The following is a 21,815-nucleotide window of genomic DNA, read 5'->3' on the forward strand; positions in this document are numbered from 1 at the left end:
GATGAGATCCTGATTGGGGGTGCCCAGGGCTCTGGCTTGCATCCGCCTGCTCCCTCCGGGGAGCTGAGTCAGCTCTGTATCCTAGGCTCTGGGCTCTCTCCTGACTGCCAGACCTAAATCACTCTCTACTGGACACTGCAACCTGGGCCCTCCACAGCCATCTCCAACGCCACAGTCTTAACTAGACTTGGGCTCTTCCTCCCCCAAACCCGCGCCTTCTAAACTCTCCTAAACAAGCACCACAATCGTCAGCATTGATAAAGCGCCCGTCACGGCAGGGCCCGGTGCAAGCGCTCCACAAATTCTGCCTCATTAGCCAGGGCTCTGTTCGCCGTGCCCCTCCTTCTGCCAAAGGCAGCCCGGCTCTTCCAGGCTCAGCAGTGGGCCGGGTGCCTCCCCTCCCTCCCGAGCTGCTGCTAAAGCTTGCTCTCCATAATGCTCTTCCCCCTCCTCACCTACACTCACTGACTCTCGTCCACATGACTCCTCACTGGCTCCCGACTCCTGGCCTGCAGAGCCACCACCAGCACCCCCTTAAGGGCCTGCATGACCCCAGCACCTGCTATTCAGGGAACCCCAACTCCCATTACCTGTAGGCAATAGCAATATATATTATTTATTTATATTAACTGCTGTGGCTGGTCCACAGAGCCCTTCACAACGGGCTCCAGTTTAACTTCCCAGCCTTTCCATCAGCACTGTCCCCATTTAATCCACCTGCTTCTCTCTTTTACGCTCTCCTTCCCTTCCTCCTTCTCTGTTTGTCTGTCTCTTTCACACTTTCTCTCTCTGTCCATCTTTTCATGCCTAGAACAAATTAACATATCCCATCATTTTCCCTGTAGATTTCTCTCCCTTCATGCTGTACCTCCAGTGCCATCTTGTACAAAAAGGACTTCCCCTGAACCCCCATCTGCTGGTGCTCTCTGTACCCATTTCACATGCCAGATGCATGTGTGTTGTATGTTTGTGCGTACGTATGTGTATGTACGTGTGTGTGTATAGATTTAGACATAGTGTCTGCTTCTGTACATGCAGGTGGTCAGAGAATGCTGGCTCCTGGGGAGTCGGGGATAAATGGCTTCTCTTGGAGCAGCCAGATGACTTGGGGAATAGAGCACCGGGCCTGCGTCAGAGAGTTGTTTAGGTGCTTTTCCCTTTAACTCTTCATGATCCATTTCTTGGCAGAGGGAGGGGTCGGTCATTTCCTTTTCTAGCTCATTTTACAGATGAGGAAACTGGGGCAAACAGGATGACTTGTTCAAGGTCACACAGCCAGAAAGTGTCTAAGGCTGGATTTGACCTCAGGATGGTTCAGGAGGGGAGGGCATGAGCAGAAAGGTTCTCCCAAGAAGGCAGAGCATCCCAGGCATTGGGCACGGATAGCGTGAAGGCACGGAGAGAGAAGAGCGAGAACAGCAGAGTCCTGCCCTCATCCAGGAGATTCCCAGACTTCACAAGCACTCTACCTTCCTGGTTAATTCCCATGGCCAATTTCTTCATTCTACCTCAGCTATTACACTCAGGGACAGTCGCCTCTGATCTCGCTACCACCCCAGTGTTACACTTCCATGTCCATGAATTCCAAATTATTTTTATCAGATAGCTCATATACTGTTTTTTCCCATTACATCTTTCCCTTAACTTGACCCTTAACTTTATTCTCCATCCTCATGGAGAATCCTCATCCTTCTATCCTTTCTTGGGCCATCACCCCTACTCTGGGAAACTATCCACCATATTCCCACTCTTAACCCCTTGGTGAACTGTATGATTCTCTTCTCTACTCTTGATCCCCTGTTTCCTTGTCCAATGGCTGAATCTGCCCTGCTAAATCCCAACTCTGGATTAAATCCGCTACCCACTTTCATTCCAAATCACGTACTGCTGAATGGAATTGGAGGAATTTGTGACTATGACTATGTGACCGTATGACTAGATCCACTACCAATTCATATTATCTAAGCTCAGATGGGTCCTCACTATAGCAAGGCAATCTGATTATTCCTCCCTAATCAATTCTCTGTCCTACTCATCACAGAAGCTGTTTCAAACCTTCTCTTTGAACCTTAAGACTGCCATGGCACCCCCTGCCTCCACTTTCTCAAGGAGAAACCTTGTTTTATATTTAATGCAAAAAATGGAGCTTGTTCACTATGAGTGCTTTTCCCCTCCTTTTTCTCTTCTCCTTCTCTTCCTCCTCCAGTCACATCCTCTGACATCCTGCTCTGTCCTCCTTCCCTCCTGCTTCATATGAAGAGGGGGCCCTTTTCCTTGCTAAGGCAGCTTCTCTATGTGAACATCGATCCCATTCCCTGCCACCTCCCCCCACTATTCTCCCTCTTCTCTCTAACCTTCAATCTTTTTGTCTAGGGTTCTTACCCTGCTGCCCACAAGCACCTCCCACCCTTACAAAAGTCCACATTAGACTATTCTCTTCAGCTGTTCTTATCTTGTAGTTTCCCCTCCCTTCTCAGACACGGAACATACCGCTGCACTGGGAGCTACTACTTCTGATCTGCATCTTCTAAGATGCCTCAGAATCTGCCTCTACCTGGTGGCAGCTGCCCTCTCTCACAGCTCCTCGGATCTTTTGCTGGGTCTGCCTCTGGGCAGATGTCCCCTCTGGACCTCTGCTCCGGACCTCCTCTCTGGCTTGGTGATCCCATTGGATCCAGAGGGTCACCTGTCTTTAAACGGATGATTCCCAAAGCTACCTATCCAGCTCCAGAGTCTCTCCTGAATGCCAGTCCTGTATGACTAAGTTCTGGACTTTTCCATTACTATCAAGGGCACCACCACCCTTATCAGTCACCCAAGTCTGAAAATTTTTTTATATGCCATTTTATTTTCAGATCCACATTTTCTCCTTTCACCCTCCTTAAGAAAGCATGTGTGGTCAAGCGAAACCAATTCTCACATTGACTATGTCCAAACAAAGGATCTCAACCTGTAATCTGAGGCTGTCACCTCTCTCTCTGGGGCGGGATAGCATGTTTCATCATGATCTCTGGAATTGTGGCTGGTAATTGTGATGACCAATGTCCTAGAGTCTTTTAAAGTTTTATGTCTGTACAATGTTTTTATTGTATAAATTGTCTCCTGGTTCTTCTCATCTCAGTTTGCATCACTTCATACCTTTGTCTTTCCAGGTTTCTCCAAAACCATTCTCTTCATCATTTCTGACAACACAATAGTATTTCTTCTTAGTGTTTCTGCCCTCCCTTCTATCCTGCCCCTTCCTTTTCTTCTTTCTCCTCCCACTTCTTTATAGAGTTAGATAAATTTCTATACCCAATTGAATGATTAAATTATTCCCTCTTAGAACCAAAACTAATGAGATCAAGCTTCAGATAATGCTCATCCCCTTCCTTTCTTTCCCTTGATTGTAACAGCTCTTTTGCACCTCTTCATATAAACTAATTTCCCATTATACCTCCCTTTCCGCTTTTTCCAGTACAGGTCTTTTTCCACCCCTTTAATGTCTTTTCCTTTGATGTCATCACATCAGAGTCCATTTACAACCACACCTGACATCTATGTGCTATCTCCCCTGTCTGCCCCAGTGTCAGATACAGTTCTCAAGAGTTACAGATATTATTTTCCCATTTAAGGATGTAAACAATTTAATATTTAAAGATATATTTTCCTGTTTACCTTTCTATGAATACTGTGTTCGTAGATTAAAATTTCTGTTTATTTCTGATTTTTTCAATAGAAATGATTGAAAGTCTATTATTTTATTAAAGCTCCATTGCCTCCCCTGAAAGACAATGTTCAGTCTTGTTGGATAGTTAATTCCTGGCTGTAACCCCAAGTTTGTTGCCTTCCAGAATATAGTATTCCAGGCCCTCTGATCCTTTACTGCCAGATCCTAGGTAAGACTTGTGGCTCCTTGAGATTTGAATTGTTTTTGTCTGGCAGCTTACAATTTTTTTTTTTTTTTGAGGTTGAAGTTCTGGAATTTCACAACAATGTTCCTTGAAGTTTTCCTTGTGGGATCTCTTTTTGTTTTTTTTTGTTTTTTTTTGTTTTTTTAATTTTTTTATTTAATAATTACATTATATTTACACTCATTTCTGTTCCGATTTTTTTTTTCCCCTCCCTCCCTCCACCCCCTCCCCTAGATGGCAAGCAGTCCTTTATATGTTGGATATGTTGCAGTATATCCTAGATACAATATATGTTTGCAGAACCGAACAGTTCTCTTGTTGCATAGGGAGAATTGGATTCAGAAGGTATAAATAATCCGGGAAGAGAAACAAAAATGCAGATAGTTCACATTCGTTTCCCAGTGTTCTTTCTTTGGGTGTAGCTGCTTTTGTCCGTCATTTATCAATTGAAACTCAGGTCTCTTTGTCAAAGAAATCCACTTCCATCAAAATATGTCCTCATACAATATCGTTGTCGAAGTGTATAATGATCTCCTGGTTCTGCTCATTTCACTTAGCATCAGTTCATGTAGGTCTCTCCAAGCCTCTCTGTATTCATCCTGCTGGTCATTTCTTACAGAACAATAATATTCCATAACATTCATATACCACAATTTACCCAGCCATTCTCCAATTGATGGGCATCCATTCATTTTCCAGTTTCTAGCCACTACAAACAGGGCTGCTACAAACATTTTGGCACATACAGGTCCCTTTCCCTTCTTTAGTATTTCTTTGGGATATAAGCCCAATAGAAACACTGCTGGATCAAAGGATATGCACATTTTGATAATTTTTTGGGCATAATTCCAGATTGCTCTCCAGAATGGTTGGATTCGTTCACAACTCCACCAACAATGCATTAGTGTCCCAGTTTGTGGGATCTCTTTTTGAAGGTGATTGATGAATTTTTTCAATGAGTATTTCCCACCTGTTTCTAGAGTATGGGGACAGTTTTCCTTAATGATCCATAAGGAACTGTTTTCTTCACACAATTTTTTCCCCTTCCTTTCCAAGCTGTTGAGTCTCTCATACATATCTCTCATTTTTTTCTTCTATCTCTCTTATTTGCCTTTTAAAGTCTTTTATGAGCACTTCCAAGAAGTCTCTTTGTGCTTGAGATCAATTTATCTCACTCTTTTGAGATTTGTCCTATGGACATTTTGTCCTTGTCTGAGTTTTGTCTTTTGGTCTACCTCATCACCATAATAGCTTTCTATAATCAAGGTTCTTTTCTGTTTCTTGCTCATTTTCTTTCCTTTTCTTTTAGTATTTTTTTTTTTTTTTACTTTTAAGGTCAAGCTCTGCTTTGGGGGTAAAGGGGGAACACTGTTTCAAGCTTCCTGTGCAGCTCTGAACCTAGGTTTTGAGCTCAGAGCCCCTTGTGTTTGTAGGGGAAGCATTGCCTGCACTTTTCAGGAAACAACCTGGTGTCTCAGAATTTGTCTTCTGAGTTGGGACTGGAGGCTGCCCCACTGATCTGCTCTTATACTGAGCCAGGACTGAGAATTTTAGTTGCTGATTTGCTCTGATTAAGACCCTCTCACTAGCTTTCCCAGAGTCTATCTGAGCTGGGCTGAACAGCCCTTTCTCCCCAGTGAGACTGACCTTTCTTGAAGTCCTTCCAATCTATCTTTTTTTTTTTTTTAAATTTAATTTTATTTAATAATAACTTTGTATTGACAGAATCCATGCCAGGATAATTTTTACACAGCATTATCCCTTGAAATCACTTATGTTTCGTTTTTTCCCCTCCCTCCCTCCTCCCCCCCCCCCCCAAGATGGCAAGCAGTCCTATATATGTTAAATATGTTGCAGTATATCCTAGATACAATACACATTTGCAGAACCGAACAGTTCTCCCGCTGCACAGGGAGAATCTTCCAATCTATCTTGAGCTGGAAAATGTTTCATTCCGTCAGACTCTGTTCAGAGGCATGTTTCATGGGGTTTTCAAGGGAGACTGGGGAAAGCTTAAGCAGCTTCCTGGCTCTACCCCCAGAACCCCACAACAGATTCCATTCACATTCACACAGCATAACCTGTTTAGGCATTCTCCAATTGATGGGCACCCCTTTAGTTTCCAATTCTTTGCCACCACAAAGAGCTATTTTGCTCATAAGGGTCCTTCTCCTCTTTCTTTGATCTCTTTGCGGGTGGAGTCCTGGTTGTAGGGAGTATTACTCGGTTACAGGGTATGGACAGTTTGATAACTTTTGAGGCTTAGTTCCAAAATGCTTTCCTGAATGGCTGGCCAGATTTGAAATCTTGAAGTCTTCCCTGACTCTTTAATCTTAATCACTCCATTTAATCTAATCAGTAATAGTCTTTCTCCAAAATAGCAGGAGCTACTCCCAAAGCTACCACCCTAGGTCCTCTGTCACCACATAGATACTAGAGTTTCCTTAAGCAGAAATTTTACCATGTCACTCAATAAACTTCAGTGATTCATTGTCTCTAGGACATTCCAGTGTGGAATATCTACGACATAAGTTTTATTATCCTCTGAACCAAGCATAAACTCCTCTGTTGATCATTTAAAACTTTTTACAACCTGACCCATTTCTATATTTCACACTTACTGTTTCTCTCTACATACTTGATGGATGACTCAGTCATACTGGCTGACTTGCTGCTCTTCCCTACACACGATGCTCTATCCTAGGCAGCCAAATTGCAAGGTGCATATATTGCTAGATTTCGAGACAGAAAGACCTGAGTTCAAATCTTGCTCCTGACATATTTTAGCAGCAGAATCCAAGGCAAGTCATTAGCATCACTTAACCTCAGTTTCCACTTCTATAAAATGGGGATAATGACCTTATACCTTTCAGATTGGCTAATATGACAGGAAAAGATAATGATAAATGTTGGGGGGATGTGGGAAAACTGGGACACTAATATATTGGTGGTGGAATTACGAGATGATCCAACCATTTTGGAAAGCAATGTGGAATTATGTCCAAAGGACTCCAGCAATGTCACTACTGGGCTTATATCCCAAAGAGATCATGAAGGAGGGAAAAGGACCCACATGTGCCAAAATGCTTGTGGCAGCCCTTTCTGTAGTGGCAAGAAATGGGAAAATGAGTGGATGCTCATCATTTGGAGAATGGCTCAATAAGTTATGGCATATGAAAGTAATGAAATATTACTGTTCTATTAGAAATGATGAACAAGCTTATTTTAAAAAGGCTTAGATTGATTTTTTTACAAACTGATACTGAAACAAGCATAAATGGGAAAACATTGTATACAGTAACAGCAAGAATGGGTGATGGTCAACTATTAAAAGACTTAGTTCTTCTCAGCAGTTCAGTGATTCAAGGCAATCCTAATAAACTTGGGATAGGAAATGCCATCTTCATCCAGAGAGAGAACTATAGAGACTGAATGTAAATCAACACATACTATGTTCACTTTTTTTCTTTTTCTTCTGTTTTTGTTTTCTCTTGTGGTTTTTCCCTTTTGGTCTAATTTTTCTCTTCCAATAGAATTCATCAAGAAGTGTGTATTTAAAAAATTTATGTACATTTATAACCAGAAAAAAAGACAATTAAAAAAATAAAATAAAAATAAAATGGGGATAATGATAGCATTTACCTCTGAGGGTTCTCATAAGGATCAAATAAACATATATAAAGAGCTTTGAAAACCTTAACGTACTTCATAAAAGATATTTATTAGCTATGATTTTCTGTCTCTTCTGCCTTTATACTGGTAGTCCCCAATACCTGGAATTCTCTTCCTCCCAAGCTCTGCTTCTTGGACTCTCTAGCACCTTTGAATACTCAGCTCAAACACCATCTTTTGAGAAACTTTTCCCAGTCTCCCAAGATGCCAACTAGAAGAATATCTTCCATTTCCTTTGTATTCACCTTCAATATAATGATCTATTTACATGTTTTCTTCCCAATTAGGGAACTTCTCACTCCTATTGTTGTTTGGCCTTCATTCTTGAAGAGAAACAATGACAATATCCTGATTCCTGCATGACCTGGTTTTGAGTGGGATAGAGTTGTACAAAATCTTGTTTCTCATTCTCTCCCCTTGGGTCCCCGAAGTCCAGTGGCAAGACTTAAGAACGTGGATGAATTTTGCTTTTCTTGAATCTTCTGAACTTCGTGCATATTAAACACTTAATAAATGCTTGTTAACTGTATAATGTGGTTGGAAAAGCAAGTCAGAGCCCAGTTGTTAGAGACTTCCCTAGCGAGGAGTCCTTATTTTTATCTTAAAAGCAATCCTCTGGAAGTTATAAATGAATGCTTTCTTCTAGCTAACACCTTCTACAAAATTTGGTCTTACGGAGTCATTTTCCACACCATCTTCCCCTTCTTCCCAGATCTACCATCCCTGTATTTCCCCGTTAGATGTGGTAAGGTGTCAGTGGATAGAGAGCTGGCCCTGAAGCCAGGAAGGAAGGGTCAATTCACATTCTACCCTGATATATCCTGCCTGTATCTACCTGGGCGAGTCACCTCAGTGGTCTTGGGAACTAGGAAACTGCATGGGGAGGAGTTTCCTCATTAGTTCCCTTTACCAATGAAATCAGAGATGCAACTCTAATTGATTGCCTTGAAGGTAATAGGGATTATTTCTGACTTTTTCCTCATCTTGTCTATTCCACTGATCTTTCCTATTTTGTTTTTTTTTTTTTTAACCAGGACCAAATGGTTTTGTGAAATTTTTACTTTTCATATGTGATCACCAACTCAGAACTGGAAGAGAATGTAGAAACCAGAAGGTCCAACCTATCCATTTCATAAATGAGGAAACTGAAACCCATTGAGATTAAGTGACTTCTGCAAAGCAGGATTTAAAATCAGGTCTTCCTAACTCCAAATCCTATGTCTAGTCCACTATGCAATGCTGGGAGAGGGGAATATTATTTATTTTTTTTCATTATTATCTTCCCCATAAATTCTATTTTTGTACTGATCTGCTCCTCCAACTGAATTCTATTATTGTGTCTTGCTCTATAAAGGACACCTTTGGTTGATGTAGCACTAAATATCCCTCCAATTATTGATGTCTTCTTTATTTTTTAAGGAATGTTTTCTAATTGTATCTATACAGATACTGACTGTACTTTGATGGATTCATTCTCAGATTTTTTAGATGCTTTGTAGTTATTTGGAATGGAATGTCTCTTCCTCTTACTGTTTCTTCAGTTTTGCTATAAAGAAATGCGATTGATTCCTATAGGTTTATTTTGTAACCTGTATCTGACTGGAATGACAAATTATCTTAATTAATTTCTTTGCTTATTCCTGAGTTTTCTAAGGAAATTCATATCATTGGCAAAGGGGGTAGTTTTATCTTTGCTTATATTTGTGCCTTTATTTATTTTGCCTTATTGATAAAGTCTTAAGGACTAAAGTTCTTCACCTCAGTCAATAATGTTTCTAGCATTTCTAAAACTATAACAAATTACAGCTGGAAAAAGGAATGTTCTTGCTTTAATCCTATATTTGTTTGCAAAGCTCCTAATATTTCAGTTGACCACAATTTTACTTTTGATTTTAGATACTTTTTGTCATATTAAAAATATGTCTATATTTTGCAGGGTTTTAAAAAAGAATATGCAAATATCATACCTGGCCAAAGACTGATTCTTTATTTGTTGATATAATCATGTGGTTTTTTAAAAATTATTAATTATATTATTTTCCTTTCTGGGCTAAATTTAGCTTGATCAAGTGAATTTTTTTCTCTAAATTGCTGTGATTTTTTGGGGGGCTGGATTTTATTTAACATTTTTGAATTAATATTCATTAATGTTATGGACTTAAATATAAGAGCTACATTTGTCTGAAAAAACAAGTTCAGAAGAATGCTTTCTTCTCAATTTTTCAGAATAATTTGTGTTGTATTAATTGTCCCTTAATTTTTTTACTTAATAGTATTTTTTCCAATTACATGTAAAGATATTTTTAATATTCATTTTTGTAAGATTTTGAGTTCCAAATTTTTTTCCCTTCTCCCCAAGACAGCAAGCAATCCCATATAGGATATACATATGTAATCATGTAAAACATATTTCCATATTAGTCTTGTTGCAAAAGAAGAATCAAACAAAAGGGAAAAACCACAAGAAAAAGCAAAAAATAAATTTTAAAAAGTGATAATAGTATATATATCACTCTGTATTCAGACCCCATCTTTCTTTCTCTGGATATGGACAGCATTTTCCATCTTTTGGAATTGTCTTGGATCATTGTATTGCTGATTAGAGTTAAGTCTATCACAGTTGATCATCACACAATGTTGCTGTTACTGTGTAGAATGTTCTCCTGGTTCTACTCACTACACTCAGCATTAGTTCATGTTAGTCTTTCCAGCCTTTTCTGAAATCTGCCTGCTCACCATTTCTTTTTTTTTTTTTTTTGAATTGTTTAAATAGTTCCTCCCTCAAAAAAAAATACATACAATGTAGTTTTTAAATATTCATCTTTGCAAAACCTTGTGTCACAACTTTTTCTCCACCCTTCTCCCCTAGAGAGCAAGCAAACCGATGTAGATTAAACATGTGCAATTCTTCTAAACATATTCAACATGCTGTGAAAGAAAAATCAGATCAAAAGGGGAAAAAAACACTAAGAAGGGAAAAAAGCAAACAAACAACGACAAAAAGGTGGAAATCTGATGCTTTGATTCACATTCAGTCTCCATAGTTCTTTCTCTGGATGTGGATAGCTTTCTCCATCCCAAGTCTACTGGAACTGCCTTGAATCATCCCATTGTTGAAAAGAGTCAAGACCATCATAGTTGATCATCACATAATCTTCTTGTTACTATATACAATGTTCTCTTGGTTCTGCTTACTTCACTTAGCATTAGTTCATATAAATTTCTCCAGCTTTTCTGAAATCAGTCTGTTTGTCATTTCTTAAAGAACAATAATATTCTATTACGTTCACATACCATAACTTTTTCAGGCCTTCCCTAACTGATGGGAATCCACTACATTTCCTGTTTCTTGCCACTACAAAAAGGGCTGCTACAAACATTTTTATACATGTGGGTCCTTTTCTCTTTTCTATGATCTCTTGGTAACGTAGAGCTAGTAGTGGTAATGCTAGATCAAGGAATATGTACAGTTTTATAGTCTTTTGAGGCATAATTTCAAATTGCTCTCCAGAAGGGTTGGATCAGTTTACAACTCCACCAACAATGTATGAACTTTTCAGTTTTTCCATATTTCCTCCAACATTTATTATTATATTTTCCTGTCATCTTAGTCACTCTGATAGGCATGAGTTGGAACCTCAGAGTTGTTCTAATTTGCATTTTCCTAATCAATTTTTTTCATATCACTAAAGATAGTTTTAATTTCTTCATCTGCAATTTGTCTATTCAGATCTTTGGACTATTTATCAACTGACAAATGATTTGTATTCTTATAAATTTGACTCAGTTCTCAATATATTTTAGAAATGAGGTCTTTTATCAGAAACACTGGCTGTAAAAATTGTTTCCCAGCTTTCTGCTTTCTTCCTAATCTTGGTTGCACTGGATTTGTTTGTGTAAACCCTTTTAAATTTAATGTAATCAAAATTGTCCATTTTATATTTCGTAATATTCTCTATATCTTACTTGATCATAAAGTCTTTCTTTATCCAAAGATCTGACAGCAATATCACTATTTAGGTCTAGTCCCCAAAGAAATCATAAACAGGAAAAGGACTCACATGTAGAAAAATATGTGTAGCAGCTCTTTTTGTGGTGGTTATTGTTATGTTATTGGAATATGTTATTGGAAACTGAAGGGATGGCCATCAATCAGGGAATGGCTGAACAAGCAGTAGTATACAAATGTAGTGGAATACTATTGTTCTATAAGAAATGATGAGAAGGCCCAAGAGCCCCTAGACATACATTCCAAGAAATTGACTCCCAGGTCCTGTTTAGTCAGAAGCTGTCCACGGCCTTTTCCCACAAAAGGGAAGCGGTAGGGAAGAGGCAGACGACGCATTTATTGCATGAAGGTACCACACACATTCAGGTGTCTAAATTCCTGGCACCCCGAAGGCTTTTCTTGGAATCTCCAGCCTGAGCCCCCTGAGCAGCTGTGAGGGCTGGGGCTGACGGCCCCTGACATGGAAGCGGGCTCAGGGAAGCCGCTCTCAGGCTGTGCTCCAGGTGCCAGGTGTAGAGCGGAGCTCTCTTTGCACGCCTGGGTGTGGGGAGAGCTGGCCCACAGCCAAAGAGGAGCTGAGCCCCGGGAGATCGGTAATCCGAGGGAAGGTCTCCAAAGAGAAGAGTCATCCTCTGGGAGATGCTTCCCTCCCCTCATGTTGCGGCAGGTCCGACCCGAGTCCGACTGACTGTCCTGCTGACGACACTGACAAGGCGCCCCTGTTGCTGACGCAGGCAGCGAATAGAGCCCCTGGCAGTCGGTGTCCAGAGAGTGGGGAGAGGCGGGAGGGCAGCAAGGGGGCTTGTAAGCTGCTTCGTGTGATTCCCTCTCTTTATGGAGAAGCTCCCAGAGGCCTGAAAGCAGAACTTCTGGCTCCAGAGCCCAAGCTCCTCCAACCGCGCCACCCCAGGAGTCCTCCGATTTCCCAAGTTAAAATAAGATGTTCTGTTGTTTAATGTCAGCAAATATGTCATAGGTACCTAATTCCAGGTCTAGCCCATAAATGAGAAAATTAAACAATTTAACCTAACTAAAATGTATGATAGGCCACTGAACTTCAAAGGGTTCTTAAGCTGTAAAAGAAGGCTTAGCTCTGACAACCTTCTGGTCCTTCAGAATTGGATAATTATTTACTAAGCTGCTAAGGATATTTGGCTTCTTGGTAAATAAGTATCCATGACAGCAGCAATATTGGTAAATAAATACTGGCATTACATTTAAAGTTTTAAAAACCTGCTATCTCTAGTAAGATATCTCCAGTTTTGGGAGAAATATACTTATCCCCATGTAAGTATTTATTTTTTTTAAACTTTATTGTAGCTATATTATGGCAGACACCCAGTTAGAGCAGCAGATAAGAGCACTAAGCTTGGAATTGGGAAGACATGAGTTCCTATGTAGCCTCAGACACTAGATGTGTAGCTATGGGCAAGTCATCTGTGCCTGCTTCAGTTTCCTCAACTGTAAAATTGGGATATCAACAACATACACCACCATCATTGCTGTGACGACCAAAGGAGATGACATTTATAAAGTCCTTAGCACAGTGCCTGACCCATAGCAGGCATCTTGTTTCTTCCTTCTATTCTCCCCTGACAGGGAAGTGACTTAATAATTCTAGAAATAAGATGCTTATTTCATATTCAATTAGTCATCAAGGAGAGTTGAGAAGGATGAGCAGGATCTTCATCAGACATAGAGTGGGAGGTTATTTTATTCAAAGGGAAAAGACTTTCACTATTAAGAGGGAAGGAAGAAATGGAAAATGAGAAAGGCTGAGAAAAATCCTAATGCAGGGGAAAGATGTCTGAGTAGGAAAGCTAAAGACAAACATTTCTCTGTTAGTGGAAACACCATTTCCCCTTTCACCCAGCCTCAGAAACTTGGAATCATCTTTGACTACTTCCTGACCCTCCCTCCCATCACATTTCAATAATCTTCAAGTTCTATCAGTTCTTATTTTGGACAATTTCTCATTAATGTCTCTCTTAGCACCCCATAGTTGGGCTCTAGCACCAACCCCTTCCAATTCATCCAACACGATGACAATAGATTAATCTCAGAGCACCAATTTTATCATAGCACTTTCCTGTTCAAAATCCTTCAATGATTCCACATGGTTTACCAATAAGATCCAAACTTCAGCCTGGGATTCAAGAGCTTCTAAATGCAATCCCATCCCAAACTCTAGGTTTTAGCCAAATCAAGCACTAATCCAGATCTCGTTCTTTCACGTTTGTTCCTACTATTTCTTCTGCTGGGAAGATTTGTCCTTTCCACCATTTTTCCTTATTATATTGCTTTCAACTAAAAGACCAGATCAAATTCCTTCTCCTCCATGAAATTTTCTCTGATCCTTCCAGCTAGCCTCTCTCCCTAAATTCCTAATGCATTTTTGGGAGGTCCACTCTTAAATCCAAGCCTTGAATTCATTGTTTCTTTGTGTCTCCTCTCCTGTAAGTGCTTTGAAGGAAACAAATTATTATTATAATTTCAATTCTAGTCATCCCATAGAAGAGATAGGGATAGAGTTTGGAGCTATGATTTCACTGGTATGAGGAATTCCAAGATCAGAAAGTTCCTTCTGCCAATTTAAGCTTGGAACACTAAGAGATGAGGTGACTTGCCCAGGGTCACAGAGTCTTAAGTGTTAGACAAAGGAAGGACTTCAACCTAGGCCCTGAGTCAAGGCTGGCTCCGTACACTATGTCACATTTCTCTCTGCACACTGTTCAAGAAATATTTCCCGCATTGAATTAGACTGAAAACCAGCATCAGGAGGCAGATAAGAGATTTCAGTAGGCTGGTAGTAAAGTTGACGCGGTCTTTTAGGGGGCATTCCTTCTCCCCGCTGCCCTTCTGGGCTGGAGGAGCAGACTGACAGAACAAGCAAGCAAGACCAAGGAGTTCATGTTGTACAGCCTCGGACCTCGAAGGGCTCATGACTGGTGTATTTAAAGGTGCCCGGCTCTGACTGCTGACTCCAGCTCCCTCTGTCCACTTGAGTTTGCTAACTACACAGCTGCTCCCAAACTGGGTCACTCAGAATCAGCCTGCCAAGGTACCTGATTCCTCTCTCTGAGCCAGAACCAAATTCAGCATCTGGGCATACTCAGGCACGCTCCATAGTCTTGGTTCACGGGGTCACTTTTATCCTATGATCCTGTGGTTGTGACTGGTCAGCTGTTTTTCAGTCACGTCCGACTCTGTGACCTCATTTGGGGTTTTCTTGGCAAACGGATTGGAGTGCTTGGCCATTTCCTTGTCCACCTCATTTTATTTTAAAAAATTTATTTAATATTTTTCTCCAGTTCAAAACAAAATTTTATCTTACATTTGTTTTTAAAAAATTTTAAGTTCCAGCTCATTTTACAGAGGAGGAAACTGACACAAACAGGGGTAAGTAAGTGACTTGCCTCTGTCTGAAGCCAGATTTGAACTCTGAGTGGAGCTTTATCCGCTGAGCCACCTGGCAGCCCAAATCCAGTACTCGGACCAACCACTTATGAGGCTCGGTGTCTGTACTTTGAAATCACAGACTCTATCAGGAAAGTGGAAAGGGACTGAGAATTCAATTCTGTCCCATGAATGGACTCACTAAGTGCTCTCTGTAAGCTGTAAGAGCTGCCAGGCCGGATTTCAGAAAAGCCTGGAAAGACTCCCATGAACTGATGCTGAGTGAAGTGAGCAGAAGCCGGAAAACACTGTACACAGCAACAGCCACATTGTGCTACGATCAATTATCTGAGGCTTGGGTCACCAAGATAATTCCAAAAGACTTGTGATGGAAAATGCCATCCTCATCGAGAGAAAGAAGATGGAGTCTGAATGTAAATCGAAGCACAGCATTTTCACTCTTTAAAAACTTTTTTTTTCCTCATGGCTTTCCCCTTTTGTTCTGATTCTTTTTTCACAACATGACTAATGTGGAAATATATTTTTTGAAAAAAGAATCCTTGAAAACCCTCTTTTAAAAGAGAGAGAGGTGCCATACCAGAGGTGTGTGAGATCACACTGCAAAGAAAGGAGCAAGGAATGTAAACACAGAAAGCCTGAGCTGGAGTCCCCATTCTGCTACTTGGTAGATGTATATCCTTGAGCAAATCTTCTTTAACCCTTAGTTTCCTTACACATAAAAGAAGGATGATAATACTTAAAACTTACTTTGGGGCCTACTGTGAAGATCAAAAGAGACGTATATAAATATTATGCAATAATAAAGTATGATTATAAATGTCTCAGTTTTCTCATCTGAAAAATGAGGCAACTAGACCCATAAGATTTGTTGTAGAATGAAATTCTATGATTCTATAATTGTGATCTGAGGATCCCATGGGTCCCAAGTGACCCCAGTATGGTAGTCACCAATGAAGCCCTTCCTTGGGCCAATCTGCTGGTGTATCTTTAAAGATCAAAACCAGGGCTGACAAATACAAGAAAAGAAGTACAAAAGCTTCAGTGTGTTCTTCGCCAATGACCACCCTGAGGAGCGATCCTGGCCTAGCGCCCGATCACAATGCTGGCACGTTCATTTCCACCTTCCCACCTGGTCCCCAGCTTTGGGAATTCTCTGCACCTGCCCACCCCATCCTCCTGCGACTGGAGCTGAGAACCGAGGGGCAGGGCCGGGAGCTCCTGGGCCGCTCTGGTAAGAGGATCCCCACCAGGCCCCTGCCAGATGCCTCCCTCCTCCCGAAGCCTTCTGCCTCCTTTTTGTGTGTTGTGCAATCCAATAGGCGAACCAGGGGATTGTAAGCTCCTTGAGAGCAGAGGCTGTCCGCTTTTATTTCTATTTGTATTCTCAGTATTTCCCTCAGTGCCTGGCACATGGACTTACTTACTGACTGATGAGTTCCCCAAGGGACTAAATTCCCTTTCTGTATCCATCAAATTAAGAGGAAATAAATGAGTAGTAAACCAACTTTGTGTATGTCAGAGTGGGATGCAACTATTGGCAAAGGAGCGTCTTTACAAATGTGAATCCAGGGCTATGGAAAGAAGCCTACAGAGACAGGAGAGTTCCTGACTGAACAGCCTCCTGCCCCCCACCCTAACAATGGGCTTCATGGTTTGGAGCAAGGCCCCTTAGAACACAGAACTGCACCTCTGTCTGAGACAGCTCACACCTGGCTCGTTATTTCTTCACGTTATCTGGCTTCACTAGACTTCTTGTTTTGGGGCTTCCCCCCTCCATCCCTCTCATTTCTAGAGAGGAAAGAGAGATATGATCTAGCTCTCATCATTTCCTAAAAGAGGCAAATTAGGGAACTCCCCTTCTGGCTAGAATCGCAAGATTTTGGACAAAAGGAAGCACTCCTTCACAAAAGTCCTTGTCTGAGGCATCATTGTGGCTTGAAGGTGACCCAGGGTTCTTGAATCCCGTGCCAGGAATACAGGTTCTGGCTGGTCCTGCCTGGAGCACAGTCTCTGTGACAGATCCACCAGATCAAACACGAGAGTGTAGATTTTTAGCTAAGAGCCCCAGAAACAGAGCCCCACACAGTAGTGCTATGCCCTGGGATTGTGGCAGAGCAGAGTGCCAAGGGGAAGGGAACAGAGGGGCGAAGATCCCACTTTCCACCTGGGTGAGCGTGGCGGTCCTCAGTGGGCAACCTTTACCAGTGACTGATGCATTAGTAAGCTACTGAAGGAAGTATGATATTGGCTTTCTTGATACATCAGAGTAAGGGGAGCGGATGCACAGCCTCGGTGTTACACTAGTCCCGTTGAATTCTTACAAGAATCAGAACAAAGTCTCCAGAACAGCGCCTCCCTTGTAGGGCTGTTGTGAGGACCAAGTCAGATAATATTTGTTCAGTGCTTAATTAGCAAACAGTGGATATTCCTTTCCCCCACTCTCCTGAATGTTCAACATGATATTTATTGGTGCATTTCTCACGAATTTCAAAATGCTCAAGTCTCCCCCATCCTTAAAAAACTTTCACTAGAGCACAGACCACCATTTCATACTGTATACCAAGATAAAGTCAAAATGGGTATGAACGTGACTTAGACATAAGGGTGATATCATAAGCAAATTAGGGGAGCATGGAAAATTTTACCTGTCAGATCTATGACAAGGAAAGAGTTTATGACCAAACAAGAGGGAAGATCATAGCAAATGGAATGGTTAATTTTGGTTACATGAAATTAATAATTTTTTGCACAAACAAAACCAATGCAGCCAAAATTGGAAAATAGGAAACTGGTGAGAATATTTATAGCAAGTTTCTCTAATAAAGGTTTTTATTTCTCAAATATGTAGGGAATAGAGTCAAATTTATAAAAATAAGAATCATTCTCTGACAAATCGTCGAAAAATATGAACAGGCAGTTTTTGGAAGAAATCAAAGTTATCTCTAGTATGAAAAAAATGCTCTAAATCACAATGATGAGAGACATGAAAACTAAAACAACTCTGAGGTATCACCTCAGAACTTTATGAGTAGAGACAAAGGGTCAGATAAAAGAGATGTTTGTGGAAATAGGCACAGCAAGATTTTGAAACTGCCTAGAAATGTGAGGCAAGTGAGAAAGAGGGAGAAGGATAGCATTTTTACAAACCTCTTTTATTGGAAGATGGTTCTGCCTTCCGTAGAAATAGGGAAATTTGGGAGAGGGGGTGGGTTTGGGGGAAGAGATAAGAACACGTCAACTCTGAAGTATCTCTGACAGTTTGAAATGTCAAATAGACAATTAGTGATGGACTGATAATTGGGGAGAGATGGGGTTGGACATATTGATGTGGGAATCATTGGCTTAAGGATGACAATTAAATTCTTGTTTGCTGAAAAGAACACAGGAGAATAAGTGTAGAGGGAGATGAGGAGGAAGTCTTGGAGAACACCCACAGTTAGGGGGTGTGGTCTGGATTTTGCTCCAGCACAGGGACTAAGAGGGAGAGATTAGACAAAAAAGGGAACCAGGAAAATAGTGTCACAAAAGCCATTTCATCAGGCTCTCATCTCTTCCTGCCAGGTTCCTGGAATAACCTCTTCATTGGCCCCTCCTGCCTCATTTCAGCTTGTACTCTACACAGTGGCCAAAATGATTTTTCTTGATGTAGATGTGGCCAGGTCACTCTCTCTACTCTACAAAACTTCTACAAAATCCAGGAGTTTTCTGTTACTTCTATAGTAAAAATAAACTTTTTTGTTTCACTGTTAAGTGCATTATAACCTATCTTTGTAGGCTTAATAGACATAATTCTCCCTGTTCCTTACCAGGGTCTAACCATCCTTTGTCCTTCTCCACTCTGGTCATCTCTCACACTGGAGATGTACCTCCCCCTTATTTCTCTACCTTACCAAAAACTAAGGGGTAAAAAAGGGAGCCACCGAACCTCCATTTCCTGAAGGAGCGCTAGACTCCTCCAATGCTCCAAAAAAATGGAGCAGAACAAATCCCAATCTGCTTTTCCGACATACTCAAGGAAGGCAGTTTCTTTCCAATTCAGCTCTAAATGGCTGACTTGTACCATGATAATGGTTAACACCTGGATGTTAGAATCTTTGGATTCCTTTCAGGAACCCAGAAATCATCAGTCTTATTGAGAAGAAAACAGCTGTGTGTTCAGCAAACAGGGGGTTTCAGATTTACTTAAATGTGCTTTATAAGGATGGCAAAGACTTTAAAGGTGAGAAGTACAGAAATAATGAAAAGAAGATTAGAAGAATTTTTTAGTCTGTCACTGGATTGCTCCTAAAATACTGAGGAGAATACCAAGAAAAAGATTCTTTAACAAGTATGAGTTTGAAGGATTTCTTGATATCTCATCTTTTCTTTTTTTTTTTTTTTCCTTGAGGCAATTGGGGCTAAATGACTTGCCCAGAGTCACACAGTTAGGAAGTGTTAAGTGTCTGAGGCCAGATTTGAGTTCAGGTCCTCCTGACTTCAGGGCTGCTGCTCTACCTAGGTGCCCCTCGTCTTTTCTTTCTATGCCATTCATATGACGGAGGTCTCAACTAACAGAGTTCCGCTAAAGTGGGGGCCCAATATTTCTGAAGGACTTATAGCTGTCAGTCAAAATAAGCCAGTTGAAGGAGGAAGACTGAAAAAATAAAGAATACTGGATACTCTACTTTTATCATCTCTCTCACCAAAATGTCATTATTTATTTCTGGGTCCTCTTTCCTAGACAAGAGGGTGAAGTTTGGAGAGAAAACCATCCCCTATTTTCCAAGTCACCTTCTCTCTTCTCTAGAAGCCAAAAGTGGGTGATAAAAGGAAAATCCTATATATTAAGAAACAGCTGGCAGTCTTATACACAATGTAAGTGAATAGTAAAGATTTTGTGGAGTGGAGGGCAAGACAATGAAATCTATGGAAAGTGAATGGATGCCTATCAGTTGGAGAACGGCTGAATAAGCTATGGTATGTGAATGTTATGGAATATTATTGTTCTATAACAAATGACCAGCAGGATGATTTCAGAGAAGCCTGGAGAGACTTACATGAACTGATGCTGAATGAAATGAGCAGAACCAGAAAGTCATTGTATGTGGGAACAAGAAGACTATATGAAGACCAATTCTGATAGAAGTGGCTCTTCTCAACAATGAGATGATTCAGGTCAATTCCAATGATCTCGTGATGAAGAGAGCCATCTCCACCCAGAGAGAGGATTGTGGGAACTGAGTGTGGATCATAACATAGCATTTTCACTCTTTTTGTTGTTATTTGCTTGCATTTTGTTTTCTTTCTTTCTTTTTCCTTTTTGATCTGATTTTTCTTGTGCAGCAAGACAATTGTATAAATATGTATACATATGTTGGATGTAACATATTTTTAACACGTTTAACATATATAGGATAACTTATCAGCTAGAGGAGAGAGGAAGGGGGAGAGGAGGAATTTGGAACACAAAGTTTTGCAAGGATCAATGCTGAAAAATTATCCAGGCATATGTTTTGAAAATAAAAAGCCTTAATAAAAACAATAATAAAAAAAGATGATAAAATCTATATTGGAAAAGCTGAGTCTAAGGTGACTACAGGACATTTAGTTGAAAATATTCAAAAGAAAGCTAATGACTAGAATTTAGGATAAAGACTTTAGACAGGTTTAGAGCTATTTGCATCAAAATGACTACTACAGTAAATAGAGGAAAAAAAGGCCTAGGTCAGAGTCTTCAGGAAAACCCATAATTAGATTATGAGATGTCAACTACAATCCAGGAAAGGAGATTGAGAAGACATTATTAGAGAAGATGAGAACCTGGAGAAAGCAGTGTCACAAAAACCCAAACAGGAGAAAGGATCCAGGAAAGGAAGATGGTCAAGAGGTCAAATGTTGTCATATGGTTAAGAGGCTGATTGAGGACATCAGATTGAACTTGGAACATAATGTCTTCCATGGGATTCTCTCTTAGGAGAAATCATAAACTAGATGAATGCCCAAGGAGAAAAGGAATAACTCTAGACCTTCATTAGGTAGAACAGAAAGAACACTGGCTTTGGAATCAGATGTTCTGGGTGCCAAAATGGCACTTAAAACCCACATGCCTTTGACCAAGTCACTTCCCTTGTATTCTCCCTTCTCGTACTACGATTGGGGATTTTCTGGAAGACTCAGGAATAGGAGGAACAAGACAATTGATAACCTAGCTCATTACAAAGTTCAGCTTCAAAAGTTCTGATTACCCCCCCCCCCCACTTCTGCCACATCACACATACAAAAGCAGTCCACTTGGAAATAATTTAGAGCAACCAACGTATCCCAACTTGCCTTGGAGTCCCTCAGCCAGCCAGGTGTTAAAGGGGCGGTAGGTGGGGAAGAATGGGGGAGAAGAGGGGGAGCCATTTTATGATGAAACTGATGAGACTCCCATTTCCTGGGATGAACGTCACTTATTAGAAGAGGAGGGGCAAGGTGGGTGGGGAAGGGTGGGAGGGTAAGACTTTGTGTCATCCCTCCTCCCAGCAGCTCAGGGCTGATCTCACACACAATCTCTCATTACATCTTTTGTAAAAGAATTGACAAATAACACGACTGATTGGGGGCTGCAGGGTTACAGGAAACATGAGTGTGGGCTTTCACAACCACTGCAGAAGAGCCCGTAGACTTCCTCCCTCCCTCACTGAGTACTTTCTGGTGGACGGTTCTAGTTTATGTTCTAGCAAGGAAGAGAACCAACATAATTTTAGTTTTTAGTACCTCAAAGTTCCATGGGTAACTTAAAAAGCTCTTCCAGATTAAGTTTCGGTTTTTAATGCAGTCACAACTCAAAAGCCTCTTCCTAT

General features: G+C 40.8%; 1 protein-coding gene across 1 annotated transcript in view; it reads right to left on the reverse strand.

Moving 5' to 3' along the window:
• The window catches only part of TANGO6 (transport and golgi organization 6 homolog), a 189,721-nt gene that overhangs the window by 43,284 nt on the left and 124,622 nt on the right, over positions 1-21,815 (reverse strand). The gene's annotated exons all lie outside the window — the stretch shown is intronic.

The sequence above is a fragment of the Antechinus flavipes genome, chromosome 2, assembly GCF_016432865.1.
Source record: "Antechinus flavipes isolate AdamAnt ecotype Samford, QLD, Australia chromosome 2, AdamAnt_v2, whole genome shotgun sequence".
Taxonomy (NCBI): Eukaryota; Metazoa; Chordata; class Mammalia; order Dasyuromorphia; family Dasyuridae; genus Antechinus; species Antechinus flavipes.